Source organism: Manacus candei, unplaced genomic scaffold (assembly GCF_025592945.1).
Source record: "Manacus candei isolate 608988 ecotype Guabito, Panama unplaced genomic scaffold, ASM2559294v1 h1tg000018l, whole genome shotgun sequence".
NCBI lineage: Eukaryota > Metazoa > Chordata > Aves > Passeriformes > Pipridae > Manacus > Manacus candei.
The window spans coordinates 19,761,096-19,780,219 of record NW_026138066.1 but is presented as its reverse complement, the minus strand read 5'-3'; the positions used below and the strand labels follow the sequence as shown (position 1 = coordinate 19,780,219).

Here is a 19,124-nt window from a genome sequence, read left to right as displayed (position 1 = left end):
TCCTAAAATATAGCACTCTCCTTACATTCCCCAGGTGATTGCCATTTCTAGGGCAGACTGGCCTCAATCTTTTAGGCAACTTTCAGGACCACACAGTTTGAGTTTCTTATCTATGGTTTCCTCCTTATCTGTGTAACCTGGTTATAATTCCATCCATCAACTCATAGTTTTTCCCTAGCAAAACTCCTGGTAGACCTTCATAAACAACAGCTGATGGTATGAGCTCATCATGTCCATCTATATAACCAGAGGGAACTGCAGACAGGCAGAAGTTGAATGCCTGAAGTGAGAGCTGGTCAGAGTTCAAACTGACCATTCATTTATGGGTGGGCTGGTTATCTGATAGACTGCAAGGCTGTAGGGGTTTTGTGGGGCAAAAACATCAGGTACTAGATGGATAAATGCTCGTGGAATAACTGTTCCTGTGGCACCTGATCAAGGACTAGAAGAAAGTGATGGAAGCACAAAGGGGTAAACTATTTTTAGAAGGTTTCTCTTCAAAACCACAGTGTGATTTGAGGACCTTCAAACTATCAGCAGAGATGGGGCTGACAGGAATCAGAGGAGTGTGCGTCTATTCTGGTCCCTCCTGCAGCCTTAGAATAGACCTTCCTGAGTTTCTGCATCAAAACTGGTGGAATGAAAAGTTTTATAAAGGTGCAAATTGGTAGTAGCTATTACTGTGACTTTTATCTTCTTGTTCTTTGCTTATTATAATGTTATATTTGGAGAGTATCTGAAAGAAGAGCCAAAAGCAGTGGAAAGACCTTCCTTTTGAAGCAAAATTAGAGCCACTAGTTGGAAAATTTAGCACTGTGATGTTTGTTCATCTCTTCAGCATTGCTGCGTTTTGCTTTTGCTTGCAAGTGCAAACCAGCAGATTAGACACTTCCAAGGGCTCATTCACTGCGAGGTTTTGCAGGTGATTTCAGTTTAATGCAACCAGATAATTGTAGCCCTGGGGCTTGGCTAGGTTATAAAGCTGCTAATCCAGACAATATTATCCAATCACATGTTGTGCTTATATGAGAGACCTCTGCCTTTAATAGTCTCTCCCTGTGCTTGTAAGTGGTGGTTTTGGTTTGGTTTTTTGTTGCAGATTTTTTGTTTTCTTTTCTTTTTCTCGGCAGCCCCATAAAACTCAGACTCAGGCTAAGATTAGGCTCCTGAACAAGTCACTAGAGTTATTCAGTACTCTGTTATATATACACCCCATACATGAAACACACATACATCATAGATCAGCTGGCTCACAATGCTAAAGTGTATGTTCACCTCCGCATTTAAGAGAGGGTAAGGTGGTGGGCACTGACAACTCTGAAAACTGAAGTCTATATTTAGTTCTAGGCCCACATGTAGCTCAAGCAAATGTATGGCAATGTTTTATAAGCAGTACTGTCAAGTAGTCAGAAAACACATATTTTTGTTTTTAAAAAACTTGTGTATTTGTCAAAACAAAAACTTTGCATGGCAATACACTGGCTTGAAAGCTTTTGGGGGGAGAGAAAGGGAGGTGAAATCATATATCAGACTGAAATGTGGACCTTTCTCACTTGGCAGCGATGTTTGCTCACCTCTAATGAAATTATTAATTTCAAACATTCTTGCAAGTTCCTCATCCAACTCCTTGAAACGTTAGAGGTTGATATTGGTTATATCAACTTGTGGATGCCCCAACCCTGGCAGTATTCAAGGCCAGGCTGGATGGGGCTTTGAGCAGCCCAGGCTGGTGGGTGGCATCCCTGCCCATGGTGGTGGTGGGGGGGTGGAACGAGATGATCTTTCAGGTCCCTTCCAACCCAGGTCATTCATTACATGATTCTATATAAGAACTTGGATGAAAGCTCAGGCTTGTCATGGCCCGTGCCATGGGAAAACAAAGCACACTGTTCTGCTGCTGGTACCTTTATAGCATTGCTTTGGCTCAAGGTACCAAGTGGAAGGAGGGGCCACCTTCTGAACCAGCCAGCAAAAGGTACTCCTTAGGTTTGGGTGAACTGCTGTGGCTGGAATAAATAACTTGGAAACTGGGAGTGGCATTGCTAAGACTTGCATCCTAGTGATTTGTCCTGTTACAGATGGGAAGAGATCTCTATACTGCTAATTTTATAAGGTTTGATTGCTTCCACTTACAGAGAAATGAGTGGCAGGCCCAAGAGTATGTTGTGCAAGCAGATGTGTAGCCTGGCTGTGTAGGTCCATGGGATGAGGAACAAGGCAGAGTCCTCAGCTTCCTGCAGGATTTCACTGGACTAAGGATCATGCCCTTAAGAAGAGGAGTGCTGGGCTTTTTTTTTTTTCTGGAAAAGCTGAGTGAGCCATTGTTCTCTTTTTTGTTTTAGTACTGTTGACTTATATATAGCTAATATCAACTCTTTATCAACAAGTCTTTGTAAAAGACAAAGTAGCAGAGTAAAAGGAATTTATAAGGATTAATCTGTTCACACTTGTCTTCCTTGAGGTAAAAGCAAAATAGGTGCCAACTAGAGCTGTGCCTCTCACTTTAGCCTGCTCTGGTGCCTGTTTGACCATGCTCTGAGCTGAGTCAACTTGCTGAACTTTAGCCCTTGACCAGGCATCAAGCCTGTTCTTCCTTCTCCTGCTTCCAGAATAAACTGGATCATAGAGCACCTGTTTTAAAATGGACTCTATGAGGATGCTGTTGTCTCAAAAAATTCACAATGGCAGCAGAGAGTTACTGGAGTGTAGAAGTCACTTGGCTTTTTTGGACTACATTTGTCCTTGAACTAACTTCAGGGAAGGAGGAGATATAGAAAAGTAAAGGGATTAAGCAGTACTGCAGTCTTTGGATATCTGTTTTGGTAATTTTTTTAGAGAAGAGAACCTCAGTGATCTCTCCATAAAATTTCTTCTGTTAAACTTTTTCCTTAAAAAAAATTACTTCATATCAGGCAATTGTGACAAGGTCTACAGTGTTCACTGTGATACAGTTTGGCTCTGATTTTGCAAAGGTTTGGCTAGTTCACATGTTAGTTTATGCATCTGAACAGTCCCTCTAACTTTAGCACGACCATTGACATGTGCAGAGTTACAGGCTTGCTGTAGTCTCTGCAGGATGCCAGCCCTAGATTTTACACAGGGGAAGACTAATGTCAAATATGTAATTAAAAATCTTCAGGACAGGCAAATTTCTGAGCATGTGCAGTATCCTTTTAGTGAACCTCAGGATCTCAGCTGGTTTTGGTGAAAAACACAGAAAGCAATTAGCTTGCATCTTAGAGGCTAATAATAACTGAACCTTTTGGCAGATTTTGTGATGGGATGATTTTCTCTCAGTGATATAAGCCAAATGAATTAATAAAACAGACTTTGACAGCACATTAGAATAACTGGTTTTTAAGAGGTGCATATAAGCAAAGAGTCTGCAACCTGGACTCTCTTACTTTGCACTTTAGAACTACTTGTAAGGGTTAATCTAATGTATTTGTGCCATGTTAGAGCAGTTTTTCCTTTGGAGCTCCAATCTTGTGTGTTCTGCTTGAGATCTGAGCAAATATCATAAACCCTTTATTCTCTCTTTTTTTTATATACACTAAACTGGAAGAGATTTCTTCCATTTCAAAAGTGAATGTCCAAACATCTGCCTGGATAAACAAGATAATTGAGGTTTGCTTCTACATCAGGCAGCGAGGGGGTGATGGTGCTCACTCTTGAAATGGATGATGTCTGTTTTTCCCCAAAATACAACAGTTGTAAGCTGGTTTACCACCAACTACCTTCTTTAATGTGCTTCAACTCTGACTCAAAGTGACCTCCTTGCTGCTGTGCCAAGTGTTCAATCCCTATGATGCCTTGGTCTTTGTGGTCTCACTGAGCATCACCAGAGAACAAAACAATGAGAAAATGGTGCCTGCATACCCAAAACCATCCCCTGCCTGCATGAGCAAATCTGGTAGTCTTAAACAAGAGAAACATCAGTTTGTAAATGTAGGCACAGGAACCTGTTTTATGAATAGTTAACAGGGACACCCCAGTAACACTAACCTGGAGCTGAGGGCTTAGTTCCCAGTTTCGCCACAAGTTTTCCCAACTGGCATAAAGGCAAGACAAACCATGAGTGTGTCTAACTGCAAAATGTAAATAGCAGCATTACCTTAAAGGAGAACAGTGAAGGTGGAGGTGTGAAGTGGTGGTGCAGTGCTTGTGGCCCACGTCCCTGCAGCAGGGCCCAGGACACAAATGATGTGGTCATCCTTGGGCTGTCAGGTGGGTATCTGAATCTCATCTGTAAAGTCATGAGGGCAATGTCTTCCAAATAATGAGAAGCAGTCCTTGAGGAAAGAAGTGGAAGAGCTGCTGGAAGACAGAAGAGTGAAAGAGCATGAGATGTTCTCCTAGATATTGTTGCTCAGTTTAGTTAGGGTTGAGTGATGTGTAGGTAATGATGGAGAATGATGCTGGTTATGTGAAAACTTAACTATCTGGCACAGGAATGGGATGCCTTTGGAAAAAAAATAGACATCACTTTCCCCTTTGAAAATATAGCTGGCTTTATAACATATCAAAATGGATGTGAAATCCTCCAAAGTTCTATTCACGTTTTATTTCTCATCTCTGGAATTAGCTAGTGTAGGACAGTGCTGAGACACTAGTTATGGTATCAAAGGATGTTCTCTCATTTTCCCCTGCCCTTATCCTGTGGTGAATCAAGCTTGGTGCCCTGGACTGAATGTCAGGGAAGTTTTCTGTGCTTCTCTTCTACATGGCCAAACATGCCTGATGTACAGTGGGCTTTTTAACTTTTGCTTTGATCTTGTTAAGTGTAAGCCTAGAAGGTCTTGTCTCTTTTGCTGAACTGTAAAACACATGCTGATTCTTCTGAACAGGTAGCCTAGAAACCAAATGTTTATGCCTCTTAGTTTTAAAATGTATATAATAGTATCATTTGCTCTTACCTTGAAAAAGACTGACACATCCACCAACATTCTTCTGAGCAACCAGAAAATAGTCTAAATGCTTCATCCTCACCTGAGGCACACGTTCATGTTCCCATTCCCTATCAAAAGCAGTCATGTGCAGAATACAGACTGAAACCATTGCTGCCTAAGGCCACTGTTTAGGCCAAGAATAAATCTGGTCAGCTGCAGACTTTTATTTTTCAGTGGAGCCTCTGTTTCTGCTGCTTGTTTTCCAAGGGAGACAAAAGCTCAAGCAAATGTTCACAAAGCACCTACCAGGAGAATTATGCTGTTTCTTTCAGCTTCTCATGCTGCATCCATCACTCTGCTCTCTGAGGTCTGATGGTTTTGTATGTGAAGCTGCAGAGTCTTAATGCAGGGCTCTCCTTGCGCAGTGTGACTTCTCTGTGCCTTGTTCTCTAGGCTTTCAATGGAAATGCATTGCATCCTGGGGTTTAGGCTTCATGAAAATAGCCATCTGACAGAGCTTACTTTTTTATTTTGAGGTGCAAGGCAAGATGAAGGAAATTATCATTTAGTGCTCAAGTCAGTCACTCAGGCTTACAATGCCAACTTGGATGTTTTAGTATATCCTGTATGGCATCCAGTTGCCTTTATGGTAAGGTCCCAGTCTGGTGCTATGTGTTTGTGTCTGAGGGATAGTCACAGTTTAGCCATAGCTGGATTTTCAGCTTGGTGAAGTCAGGGGACAGTATTTATCTGTGGAACTGCTGAAGAAGCTGGCTACTGGTGTGGTGCTCTGCCTGGCCCAATTAGCTTTATTCATTAGCTCAGAGCGAGTGCTTTGGGAACATGGTGAAACGAGGCTGAGTATCTCTGCAGAGCATTGTTTGGATTTGGGTCTCCACCCTGAGATCTCCTCAACTCGAGGGCACTGGAGAAAGCCCATTAAACCTTGCCCTTCGGTTGCTGCAGCACTTGCTGTCGCCTCACCTGGGTGTCCCTGTCCTAGCACCCTCCCTTCTCCTGATCTACCCTTCCTGGAGCTCTTTCAAAGGATTACAGCCTGCATGGAGACAGGTTCATAGAAGCTAGAGATCAGCATAACCTTTTGCTCATCTCTGCCTGTCTCTTTCAAGTGGCTTCGAAGAGGGAAGATCTCTTCTCCTCCTTCCCCACTGCCCCTCTGCCCCAGCTCCTTCTCCTTCCTGCCTGGGAGTAAACAGTAGATGTTACATGTATTAACACTGCACTCTTAACACAATGCTCCTGGGCGTGCTCTGTGTGCAAGTCCCTGGCAGCCGTAAATTAATTAAAAGTAGACAGAAACCCTAGGAAAAAAGCAAGTTCCCTTCCCCCTTCCCCCCTGCCCCTCTTTTCCTTTCTCTCTCTGTGGGTAAATAGCTAATTCCTTTGTTCCTTGCTGCACTATTTCATTTCTGCCATCATTGTCCTCATTGTTCTCTGAAACAGGAGGGGTCTGGGCCAGGAGCAGCCAAGGTCTTGGCTAATGACGGGAAGTCTTTAAAGTTTGCGCTGCATTTCATCTTCTCTGTGGGAGTTTTAGGACGCATCCAGTGTTTGATCCCCACCGTGCAACTTTGCTTCTAGTTAATTAACAGATCCCCATTACACTCTCTCATCTGCAAGCACATGGGAGGCCTATCAGGAGGTAATTCAAGGCCAATCTGAGTGATGGCAGAAATTAGAGAAAACGGTTGTTTTAGGGTTCTAACATTCAGAAATAAAGCTCTTCCTTTGCTGAGGTGCCCTGTAAATTTGGGCTTGTTTTGTTGTATCATTTTTATTTTTTAAGTGATGTCCTCTGCAATCAGATCTGGTTTATGGGGTTGTTTTTTGTTGTTTTTTTTTTTTTTCAAGAAGAGTGGGTGAGAAAGCAGTTTATTTGTCTTGCTGTTGCTTTGCTGTGCTGGCAGCCTGCATGGTGTATGGTTTTGAGGGCCAGTTGAAACGAAACCACGGTGTTATTAGCAAGATGTTTTCACCTTCCTTTCATTCCCAGCTTCCCCATTCCCACCAAGCCTATTATACAGGTTACAAGTATCTTATGGCAAGTTTTTTAGTGTCGAGTAAAACCACCACAGGCCTCCCAGCTGCAGAGCTTTGTCAGGCTTTCAGCTAAATACTCCATCTCTCAGGAGTGCAACCTTCTGTCGACTTTGAATGTTTAGAGTTGTCTGATATTTCCCCCCTTCTTTCCTCTTCCCCACCCTATGAGCAATGACCCCCTTTAACTAACGAATTAGGAGCTGCTCCTGCAGTTGCAATTCTCAGTTCAGCACTTGGCAATGAGAACCAAACCAGGGCTATTTAGTGCAGCGTTAAATGGCCCACCACATTAGCCCCCTGGCATGCGAAGCTATTAGGTTGTTTTACTGTTGTTAAAGTTACATTTGTTAGGTGGAGTTGGTGCTCCAACAGAAACTTGGTAATGTGGAAAGACGGGGACAACCCGGTGTCTTGTGGCTGTCCTGTGTGGCTACAACACACCAGAGTTTCCCCCTCTCTCCATGAGGTTATTACAGAGGAAAGTTTTTAGCTTTGCGATCGAGCGATCTCGATTGACCGTGATGCGGTGGCAGGGAGCAATCAAATCATGAGCTCTTGCTTACCTTTTCCTCCATCAGCTCCCAGCTGAGCTGTGGCAAGGTGGAGTATCCTAGCAGGGAGCCTCAGGTGCTTTGGGAGCTCCAGGTAGGATGACACTGTGCAGGCTGTATGCTCAGCATGGTAGGCTACTGCTGGTACCCTCACCTGGTCCTCTGGACTCCTCAGCAGATCTCAAAGGAAGAGAAAGGTGTGGGGTTGTTCTCAGATTGCAGGTGTTGGGCTGATGTGAGGACCTCTGAACAACTGTGGCTGCAGAGGCTCCTCTAGCCTGTGCAGTGCAGCCTAAGAAATGGGTCCTTCTTAGAAATGTTCCAGACCTCCCTCAAAACAGGCTCTCACAGATGAAGGATTCACCATTTTCTGATCTGAGTGAAAAAGGAGCATTATTTTGATCCCTTCACCAGGGCTGTCTGGAAGATCGTGAACACAGTTCCTGTAGCTGGAAAGGACACTTTTCATGCTGGGAGGCGGGATTCATCCCTGGCCATGAACTCAGCATGCAAGTATAGAAAATGAACTAGAAAGTATATGCACCTTTGGTTCAGTACAGTGTGCTTGACTGTCCAATGCCCAGCCTTGATCTTTGTCTGAACACAGACATATTGTCTGCTGATTTAAAGAATCCGCTGTCTTATATTCTAAATGAATATCAACTAAAATCTTTTAAAAATATGCATGTATATATATATATACATAAATAATGCCATGTGCTACGACAACAAGCACAGGGAAAAAAAAACAAAGAGGAAGGGCATCAAAGAGCATGATTTAGTGTTTGAGCCTCAAATACTAGTTTCAATCCTGACAGAGTCAGCAGAGCCTTCAGTGCTCCTGATTTCCTTCTAGCTCACTGAAGGCTTCATGGACAAGAGGTGAAGGAGTGACATCCTTTTGCTCCACTCAGCCATCAGGTGCAGGATTTTGCTTGGCCTGCCCGAGTGATGTCTTATTTCCTTGTTCTTCTTACGCTGCAGGGATGTGAATCCTCTCTTCTTGCAGCAGCAGTACCCCTCCATTGCTGGATACAAAGATGTTTTAAAGCACTGTCTGATTCTCTGTGGCACGAGGGGGAACGGATGCGCTGATGCGAAGTGCGGCCGCTCTATTTGATTTAGGCGCAATGAAATGGGCAGCACGTTCGCGGTTAAGGCACCCTGTTGCTGACGTGACTGGGGTAGACAGGGTCCTCAGCTGCTAAGCAGGGATGCTTGGATGTGCCACGGGGTTTCAGAGAGAATCCCCCTGCAAAAGGAAGCGTGTGCCAGTATTGTAGAGTGCTTGTGCCAGCCAGCTTGCAGGGTTGATTTGGCATTTGGCGTATTGGTAGCGGCTGCCAGTGTGTGTGGTGGAAAGAGAAGGGGAAGAGACAAGAAAAACACAGGGGTTTAAAATAAAAATGTAAAATTATTTGCTTTGTGCCATATGGGCTTCAATATTTTGACAAAACTAAGGCCAAAATTAATCATGCCAGGTTAGAGTTTTAGTTCAAAAACATATGTATAACTGTCCCCCTGAGTGTGTGTTTGAGTTACCATTTTCATACAGGAAAACCTTAACCTTTTCAGTTTCTCCTTCTCTGCTCCACTACCAATTGCTCCACCCAAATGAACTTTTCCTATTGTGTGAAAGTTTAAAACAGTTTTGCTTTTTTTTGGTAGTTTCGTAGTTAAATGTCAAAGGTTTTGTTGATTTCCTTTTTCAAATTATGTTTGGAGGAGTTTATTTTATTTTTCTTTGCATGGGACTAAATGGATTTTAACAAAAGCCATTTTGTTTCCAGACTGGACTGTTTGGTCAAAAAGAAAGGGGGGAAAGATGAGAGGATGAAGAAGTAGTAACCAGGGCTGCTAGTAATGGCTGGAGAGTCATTATATGAAAAGTGGCAGTCTGTCATGCCATTCCTGCTTGTCCTGGCTGTGCTGCTGTCCCCACTGCACCTGTAGCAGGGGTTTACAAATCTGGGATTCAAGGTTTGTGGATTTTAATTTATAAAGGAACCATTCTGAATGTCTGTAGCAATATGACCTTTCACACAAGTAAACCACAGAATTTTTCACTATAATTTTCTCATCAAGCACCCAGCATCTTGCTGTACCCGAGCATATTATTCAGACTTGCACTGCATTAGGTCATTATTGGACGAGCTTGGCTGTGCATTGAATATTGTTCTGCACTAGTTCCTGTTGTGGCACTTTGCTTCACCACTAAAAATGCCATATGGAGTCTAGCTTAATCCACTTCAAAAGCAGAGCCAAACCATACAAAGGCACTCCTGAAAAGGAATGAGTGTGGAGTGAAGCTGTTCTGTATTAGTTTTTCAGGGCTGGTTTGCTACATACACAAGTCCACAGGATGATAGCAAATCTTGAAAGATCCAGTTTTTATAGAGTTCAGGTGTGATTGAATTGGGTATTTTTCTTCATCCCACTATAGAGATATGAGATGGATATGAAATTTAAATATAGATCTCTATCTTTTTAAAGTTTGGAAATGTTCAGAGGCAGGATTTAGGCAATCTTTAATTCATGTGAATGTAGGCAATACTATGACTATCTGAGGACAGTAAATATATCTCTATCTGTGATTGATCTCAAGATCAGCCTATCTATTATCATAAAGCCCCTCCTTTGAGAGTGGGAGGAGGTGGGTGGAAATTTGAAAGAACAAATTTAGGGGACTGGTTTCCTTTCACTTTTAAAACCAAATAGTGAGAGAGGCATAAAAGAGCCCCGGTTTGGATGATAACGAAACATTGCTTTGAAGTCCTAACTAAATTGCATTTCTTGTTCTCTGCTGTCGCCTGTAAGACTCAAAAAAAAAAATTGGACAAGCAATGATTAGTATATAATAATGTATGTTCAAATAGCTTATGGTATTATGAAAACAAAAATTCAAAAGGCCAATATACTGACAGTTAAAATCTGTCTAAGGGGCAATAGGGGGGAACCTTCACAAAAACAATATGCTGATTGCATGCAGCTACCCTGCCGAGTCAAATCTTAAATAAATTATACATACGTAGCTGTACTGGAGCTGAGGAATGAAGCAGTTTAAAATGTTCCTGGTTCTGTGCTTTAGGCAAAGCCTGTATCCACTCTGTGTCCTTAATACATCAGACGTTTGGTCAGTTGGGTTGGGTACCCTGCCACAGTAACTACCAGGACTTCAGAGACCAGTGGAAAAATCCAGCTTTGTGCTACATCAGATATAGGGAGAAGTGTGGGTGATAAACAATCTCTCTTGATTCTTTTATAAGGAATCCCTTTCAACTGCAGCACGCCCCCCCCCCCTCCAGTCCCCTCCACCCACTTGTAAGAAATCCTGATGAAGTACTGAAATCTTGCATATTTGGGTAGAGTTTTTTTACCACAGAAACATATTTATGCGTCCAAAAATTCAGTTTCTAAGCAGCAGAATTTCTTCTGAAATTTGGGTCAAATCTGATAAGTAATTTCAGCCAAAATAAAGATGAAAATAAAATTCTGAACATCAAAATGATTCATTTTGATACATGTGAAACAAAGTATTTTGATTTCTTGGGATTTCCAGGGAGACTCATTAACTGTACAGCCTAGTGATGAGGACTGCTCACAGGCACATAGGAAATCCATGTTCTTATCCTCTTTCTTCCTAAATTGAAGAAAGGTCTTGGATTAAATTTTTCCTCCTTTCATACTCCATTCTCAGTCCATCTCCACATACAATCATGCATACGTGTTCTTGGAGGGAGAAATAGAATAGTTCTGTAGGTGTGTGGCCAGGCCATTCTGTATGAAAACTGGTTACTGGAGTCCACTCCTTATTCCAGGGAATATGTAAGTGCCTAGGCAGAGCTTCAACTGCAAAGACTGATAATGAGACCCTGATGTGCCCCTAGTTAAGGTAGATATTAGGATGTGGTAGACATGCAGGTACTTGTTCCAAATCATCTTTAATTTAAGTTCAGGTCCTCCTGGTCTTAGTGAATACTTGAATCCCTAATGAGCAATGGTAAGGAGGGTTTGGCAGCAGCATCTTGTTCACAGGATCTACTTCTAAACTTCTGGCAACACTACCTTTTGCCCATTAAAAGTATCTTTAATCCACAGTTATTTGTACAATTCCCCTTTCAACAGTGGAAACTCAGGCTTGGACCTAAGCTAGCAGAAATAACTCAGAAGAGTTAAATAAACGTTAACAGACTTTGCTCAGGTTTTGTGAGTTTCTTAGGATCAGATTGTGCTTCCTAAACATCAACTAAATCCGTGTTAAACAAATAAACAAAGAAAATTTTACGTGCTACTCAGGAGGTAATCCAGTTTTGGTCTTTGGCTAACAGAATCAGTCAAATTAGTAATTGTAAATTTAGCATAGGGGGACGTAAGCAAAGCATGCTGCTGCTCCAAGTGTACTGTCATGAAATTCTTGCTGTTCTACCAAAATCCCTTCCCAAAGTTTCATGGTTAAATCACAGTGAATAAGAGCAAAATTTGGCCCTCACTTTTGGCACAGTATTGATTGCTTGCTACCTTTTTATCGGTTTCACTTGCTAGAATAGATGCTATTTGAACTTACGTTAGGAAGTATATTTCAGTGTTACTTGGCCACAAACAGAGGCTAATGTGTCCAGCTTTCAGACAGCTTATTACCATTCGAATACTCTGTAGATAAATTATATTAAAAGAAAGGGGAAAAAAAAAAAAGAGGTTTCAGCTTCTGACTCATTCTAAATGGAGACTTAGCTCTCAGTAATCAAAATTGCTTTGGTTGTGCATAGCAGCATTAAAAGCCCTGTCCACTAATTGAGTGAAGCGGCTCCAGTGAAGCAGCCTTGCCCCCTCATTATGTGATCTTGCAAGTGCTGTTTGTCATCGTCGCTTGCTGGTCTCAATCTAACTGTACTGCTGGTGCAAATTAATGGTAATTCCTTATGACAGGCTGTGTCCTTCCAGTGAAACCACAGTATGGATCTTGTACCACCCCCCGCCCTTCTCTCCTTTCCTCCCCACACCTACCAGATCCTGATTTCCCACCTAAAGTATCACCCCTGACTTGGTCTCCTGGCTCCTCCTAACTGACTGGTGTGGCAGGGTGTGCCCTGGCTTAGCTGATGGGTAGCACCCCATGCTCTTCTGCTGACACGTCGTGGAGAGACATGTGTCAAACAAAAGGCAGCATTTTCCAGCAGCTCAGGCAGTCTTGGTGCTGATGGAGGACTTTGTACGTCAGGAGAAATCTGTGCGTGCACGCAGATGTCGTCAACCACCACCTTCTGCAGCTGAAGAACTCTACCAACAGCAGGCTCCAGCAAGCAGGAGAGATCAGTGGGTAACACTTTAAAAATCAGTTAGCTAATATAAATAGAAGTTTTGATGTTTGACTGCTGTACTTTTACACACATTGGGTTTTATTAATTTATTAATTTTTTACTTCCATCCTGACTTCAAGAAATGGCCTTAAGAACAGAAGCGTTAGTTGGGAGCTCAGAACTCAAGGAATTTATGCCTTGCTCTTCCTCAGGTTTGTCACTTTGCAACAGATGCTTATGCTTCCTTTAATAATAACCACTACTTCTCATCTTTTGGTTATGCTTTCCTTTTAAGTTACAAACTGTGTTGTGAGGGCTTTCTGTAGCTTTGTGTGTATAGAGTTCTTGTAAGGGAGCCCTGATATCAGCTGGGGCTTCTGTCCCAGATTCTCATCTGGTGGAAGTTGGCTAAGGGCCACCAAGGTCATTAAGTCTATGTGAAAGGTCTGTGGCATGTCATTGTATTTGCATTGCTGGAGAGCAGGATCTTCAGACAGTATGATCTTAACCCATATCTTAAAGAACTGATGTCCATTCTCAAGGATATGAAGATTTTTTTTTTTTCCTCACTTCAGGTATTTTAATTTAAAACAAAAATGAACAATTTTTACCCGAAAATTGGACACTTTTTTTTTCAATATCAGCTTAGAAACAAAATATTTATACTTCTGGTGGGGAAATTTATTTTCTGAAGTTAGTATTCGTTAGTAAATTTTTTCACTTAAAAATCAACTTACTAATTCCTCAATTTAAAAAAATGTTTTGGGAAGGAAGCAAGAAAAGGAGAGAAATTCAAATCAAACCTTAGATTTTTTTTTTTTCAAATAGTTCAGAGGAATACAGAACTGCTTAAAATGAAGGTTATGGCTCCAGGTCCATCCTAACTATTGCTAGGCACTTTTCTGAGGTCACTAGATTTTGAACATTGTCAAATGAGCCTGCTTTTGTAGCCAGCACAGAGACATGCTTTTCAGCACAAGTGTTTCAGCGCCCATTAGGTTTTTATGACCTGTAGGGCAGTCTGTCCATCTCAGCTGGAGGGATCCTGGGCAGACTGTGTTCTTAACCTGTGCAGTTGAGTTTAAGTTGGGTTAGTCCTCACCTGCCAACAGGTCATTGACTCTGGAATTAATTTTTTTTTTATTGATGCTAAAAGGTCCACAAGATGATCTATTATCATTGAAATATAATGTAAACCTGTCTACAAGGCTATTCATCAGCAACGAGGTTAATGCCATTACCCCCATTCCACAGATGAGAAACCTGAAGCAAGGGAAATGACTTGGCAGAGGTCAGCCAAGAAAGACATGTCTCCACTCACACCCCACCCTCCCCCCAGCCTCGTGGTATTTATTAGGAGAGAACAAAAGCAAGGTTTCTCTCTAAGTCCTGGAGTCACGTTTTCATGAGTTGGACTTTCAGCTCAATTAGTTCTTTCCCCCGTGGATTTGAAGCTTGGAGATGTGATTTCTAACCCTTCAGTCACGTAAATAATCTTCTACAGGAGTTTGTATATAAAATGGCACTGTACCTTCTTGCTAATTGAGTGATTTTTGGCACTTTGAAGTATGCATGACAACAGCACTTGGAGAATCCACAGCATCCTAAAATGTCTCTCATGGCTGCGTGGACTTTTTCGTGCACAAGACTTAAGGCTGAATATTCTGGAGGCTGTGTCCCTGTGGGTGTATCATAGAAGATCAGGTCAGGACTTCTGACCACAGAGAGGAAAGGTCAGTTGCCACCTTCGTGTCCCACACTGCATCCAGTTGATGGGACCAACACTGAGTTGCCTGCTTTGGTGTAAGCTCAGAGATGTCTGTGCTATGTTGAAATAATACCTCAGACTTACAGTGTATGTATAACTGTTGGTACAGCCAAAATGACTGTTACAGATGCTCCACGATCAGTGCTAGATACACAGATGAATACTCTTCTCATATGATTGGGGGAAACAAAACAAATCTTAATTTTCCTTCTTCAGAAAGGGTAGAATTTTGAAGGTACTTAACTCTCTGACGAGCATCTTATCACATCTCCATTGAAAGCAACAACAGAAGTCTTAACTGATTTCAGTATCGTGCTCCAGGTGTTGCAGGGCACTTGCATATTCAATGTGAAGAACTTTGAGTTCTTTGAACTGGGTAAAAATATCTTTAATTTAGATTGTATATAATCATTTTTTATTAGAGCTTAAACTTGGTTAAGTATAATCAGGTAGCTATTGTATAATTTAAATGGCCAGTGATTGTTATTTGATAATAACAACTTACATTTATATAGTGCTGTATATCCCAAAGGGATCCCAGAGGACTTTAAAGACTCAGCAATAAAATACACAACAAAGTAAACATTAATTACAATTACAGCATTAGTAGAAAATATGAGGATGTTAAAAATCTGGCGGTCTGTGGCTTGCTTCTGCTCTCATTTGAATTCATTAGCCAAGCTCACCCAGAGTGCAAATGGATATTATGCCATATCTGATTTAAGAAATTTTCTGTATGAGTATTGTAGTGAGAGCGGAGGAGAGTAGAAAAAAGTGTAAATGCCCTTCTGGAGCTTCACTTATTCCAGTCACTTAGGTGGAGTGTTATTTTTGAAGTCTGTTGAGCTACTTGAATTAATCCCTCTCTTGTTTGGGTGGTTGTTGTAGTGTTATGCTCTGTGAGGCTGGTTCCTTGTTAGGTGGGAGGAGGCTAAACAGGTTATCTTTCAACTGCCACATGCCTACAATATCAGAGTGGGATGTCTTTGTACAACCAGTTTTTTTCTCGCATGTGAGTCTTGAAATAGTTTAAACTTCAACCCCGTTGCAGTAATTTTGGGATTTTCTGTGTTAACACCTCACTGAGGTGAGCAGAGTGGTTTATGCCTTTTGAGCTGCTCTTCCAGGCTTGTGTAGGTTCAAGTTCAAATTCTTCACCAAAAGGGTTGTCAAGCACTGGAACAGGCTGCCCAGGGAAGTGGTGGAGTCTCCATCCACTAAAGTATTTAAAAGATGTGTAAACATGGCACTTTAAGGACACTGCTTAGTGGTGGACTTCAGAGTGTTAAACCAATGAGTCCAAACATTACCCTTAAGGGTCTTCTCCAAGCTAAATGATTCTGTGATTCCAAGTGTCTAGCTTTGTTCTTTCTCTCCTTAAATGCATATTGTCAGTGCCGAAGGAAAAGATGAAAGCTTGAGGGATGTTAAGTAAAGTCTTCTGCTGTGGCATCTCAGAGAAGACTACCCTGGAACCACGAGTGGGAACTGGGAAACCTACTGCAGCTGGCACTTCATGGAGAAAGCTGCATGAGGACAGGCCCTGCCTTTCAGAGAGTGCTGTAAAGGGCTTGAAAAGCATAAAAACGAGGATTGTGGGATTGTTTGGAAGGGGAATCACTGAAGCGATAGGACTGCTTTCAGAGTAAATTCTTGCTAACCTCAAAAATAGAGCCAGGAAGACAGATGCTATTTTTGTGGATGGGTAGTATAGGGGACTTGCTTTGTGGTGTTTCTTTTCTAATGTGTAATAAATTCCAGCCTAAGTCTGATAGATTTCCAGGACCCCCTGAAATCCTCTTGAATTATAAAGTGTTTTCGACTATTGACACACGAAGATAAAGATACGTTGCTATTAAACATAAATTACAAAAAAATTATGTATTAAACATAAATTACATAAAATACAAAAAGATGTGTAAATCACTTTTTTTTTTATTGGTTTGCAAGAGTCCTTGTCCATTGAGATGGTTTCCAGTTTATGAAAATACTACTTTTCCCTGCGTTTTGGCCACAACATATGAAAACACTGTACTTCAGATAATTTAGTCTTAAACCTATAGTTCTTTCTCAGTCTTGGAGCTTTTCTTTAGTTTCTGTTTTAACACTCATCGTCATTGTGTGAAACTTGTTTGCAGATACTGTCTTGTTTTTCAGATTTGTAATGAAGCATGAGAGATTTTTACATTTTGTGGCAAAAGTTTTGCATGAGTCCTTACTGTAAAGCTTTCATAATGTCTTTAAATTGTTTATTTTTGGGAGATGGAAGAAAGGGAAATGGTGATCTAAAGACAAGCTTTCTGCTCCATTTCCTCCATGCAGCAGATGATAACTCTCAAGTACTAATGCAGCTACACCCAAGACATTGAGCTCTAAGTTTTGATCCTACATGCACCAGTGGTCTATTTACTAATCTGTAATCTCCAATAAGTTTGTTGTAACACAATTGAGAGCCTGATCTCTGAGTAAAGTTGAGCAAACATGCTCAAATAAATATCCAGGTGGACTTTCTGAAATTCCTTTAAACAGTGTTTTGGATCATACCTTTCTGATCCCACTACAGCCAAGCACTGGGAATCAAAAACACGTGCAGCTCCTAGGGAAGTGCTATGAAAATGTTGTTTCTTTCTGAAACTGAATTTAAGAATAGGTTCAGTAATAATGATAATATGGTGGGACTTGTGATCATTAGACCTTGGAATAGGATTCAAGTCTTTTCACTCACCAACAATGCACAAACTGGTAGAAGAACACCAAGTTGGACAGTGTCATGCTGTACTTGACACAACCCTGATATAAATGCACATAAACACAAATTCACCTTACATATGGGAAGGTGTAGCTTTCTGCTTGCTGCTCCACTGCTTTGTAGGAAAACTCCTTCTTGTGCTGGTTAAACTTGTCTTGTATTTTGAAAAGTCTGGGTAGATCCTATTGGACAACAATCCAACCAAGGACATCATCTTTCTTCTCTGAAAGGAAATTAATATTTTCTCTTAAAGAGACTTCAGGTTTTTTTGTATCTTTTAATTCATTCCTTAAAATAAAAGAACTTTAAACCTGCCTTTTTTTTTTAATGGTCTCATTATTAGTTGAAATTTCAGGACTGAACTCGTAATTACTAATCAAGGTCTACCTGTGGGAGCAGGAACTAGATAGAACCTTGTTTCACTTATTTGAACATAAATCTCTACAATTTGAGATTAAATAGATTTCCCCAGGTTACTAATAATAGCCTTTTCTGTGCCTTTAGGCCATGTACTCAGAAGTGGAAAAAAATGTGTGTGTATGTGGGTGACAGAGATGTCACAAAAATGTGACTGGCTTTGATTTTTGGTATCGTTAGAAATGGGTGGACTTTATGGACTAAACATGGAAATAAAAGGCAGGGTGGCTGGAATAATTCATTGTGTGTAATGTGCAATATGTGTAACAAAACCAGGTATGTTCAAGTCGTTTGAAATCCCAGTGGTAAAGACTTAGAAAAATTTCATAATTGCAATGATTTTTAGAGGGGAAATAAGAAAATACAAGAAAGGTTAACTCAAGTCGGAGCTTTAATTTTTTTTTTTTTTTTAAGGTTTGTGGGTTTAGAACAGAGGCAGAGAGTGTACATGACATAAGGAATGGCAATGCATTAGTGAAAGTAGGTGTCTGAAAGAAACTAGTCTGTGTTTGTGGGAGCATGAAACTGTTGAAAAGAAACTGCGACTTTCACACTGTCACATACAAAACCTCACGATGAGCCTGGCAATGAAGCATAGAGAAAGACTCTGTTGTTTCTCCAAGAAAAATAGTGCATGCAAAAAAAAAAATAGTATAAATGGCTCTGGATTTAGTTTTTGTAGCGTTTGGTATCAATCTGTAAGACCAAAAGGAGTGAGAATCTAAATAAGAACGTGCAAGTCCTGGGATTTTATTACTGAAACCTTTTTGAAAATGCTTTTACAAAACACCTTTAAAATGTTGAAGGAATCTGTTAGGACTAATCTCAAGAATGAGAAATAAATGGGAATTATTATTGCTGCAAATTCTATAAAGCATTTCCTTTGTATGTTTATAGCATGCAGAAATTATAAATAATAGCTGATTAGTAGTCTAGTGTCAGAGCTCTGTTTTCTCCCCATATTGGATAAATCTCCCACTGATGGATCAAACATTTAATCAATCTACTAACGTGGCCTTCAGCACTATAGTATCTGAGTGCCTCCCAGTGTTGGAACGCTCAATAATGCTTGGTTTTTCTCCAGTTACTCTGTGCTCCTTAATTTGATTTTGTTCTTAGTTACACTGATGTAAATCTAAAACTACTTCATTGATTTTGATGGAGGAAGCCAGCATTTATGAGCCTTAAGAGCAGAATCTGTCCTTCCTCTTGCAGTTCCCCAGCTATTCTTAAGTTGTGCTACTAATAATATTTATTAGCAGCTCTAATACTAATCTGCTCAAGTATACTAATAATACTAATTTATTCTCCCTGTTCCTGCTGCATCTTTTTTTCTTCTGCCACGTTGGGTATGTTCCAAAGTCCACTGAAATGGTTGTCAGCCTCACTATT

At 41.0% G+C, this 19,124-nt stretch overlaps 1 protein-coding gene across 3 annotated transcripts in view; it reads left to right on the top strand.

Moving 5' to 3' along the window:
* The window catches only part of SOX5 (SRY-box transcription factor 5), a 636,847-nt gene that overhangs the window by 171,140 nt on the left and 446,583 nt on the right, over positions 1–19,124 (top strand). The gene's annotated exons all lie outside the window — the stretch shown is intronic.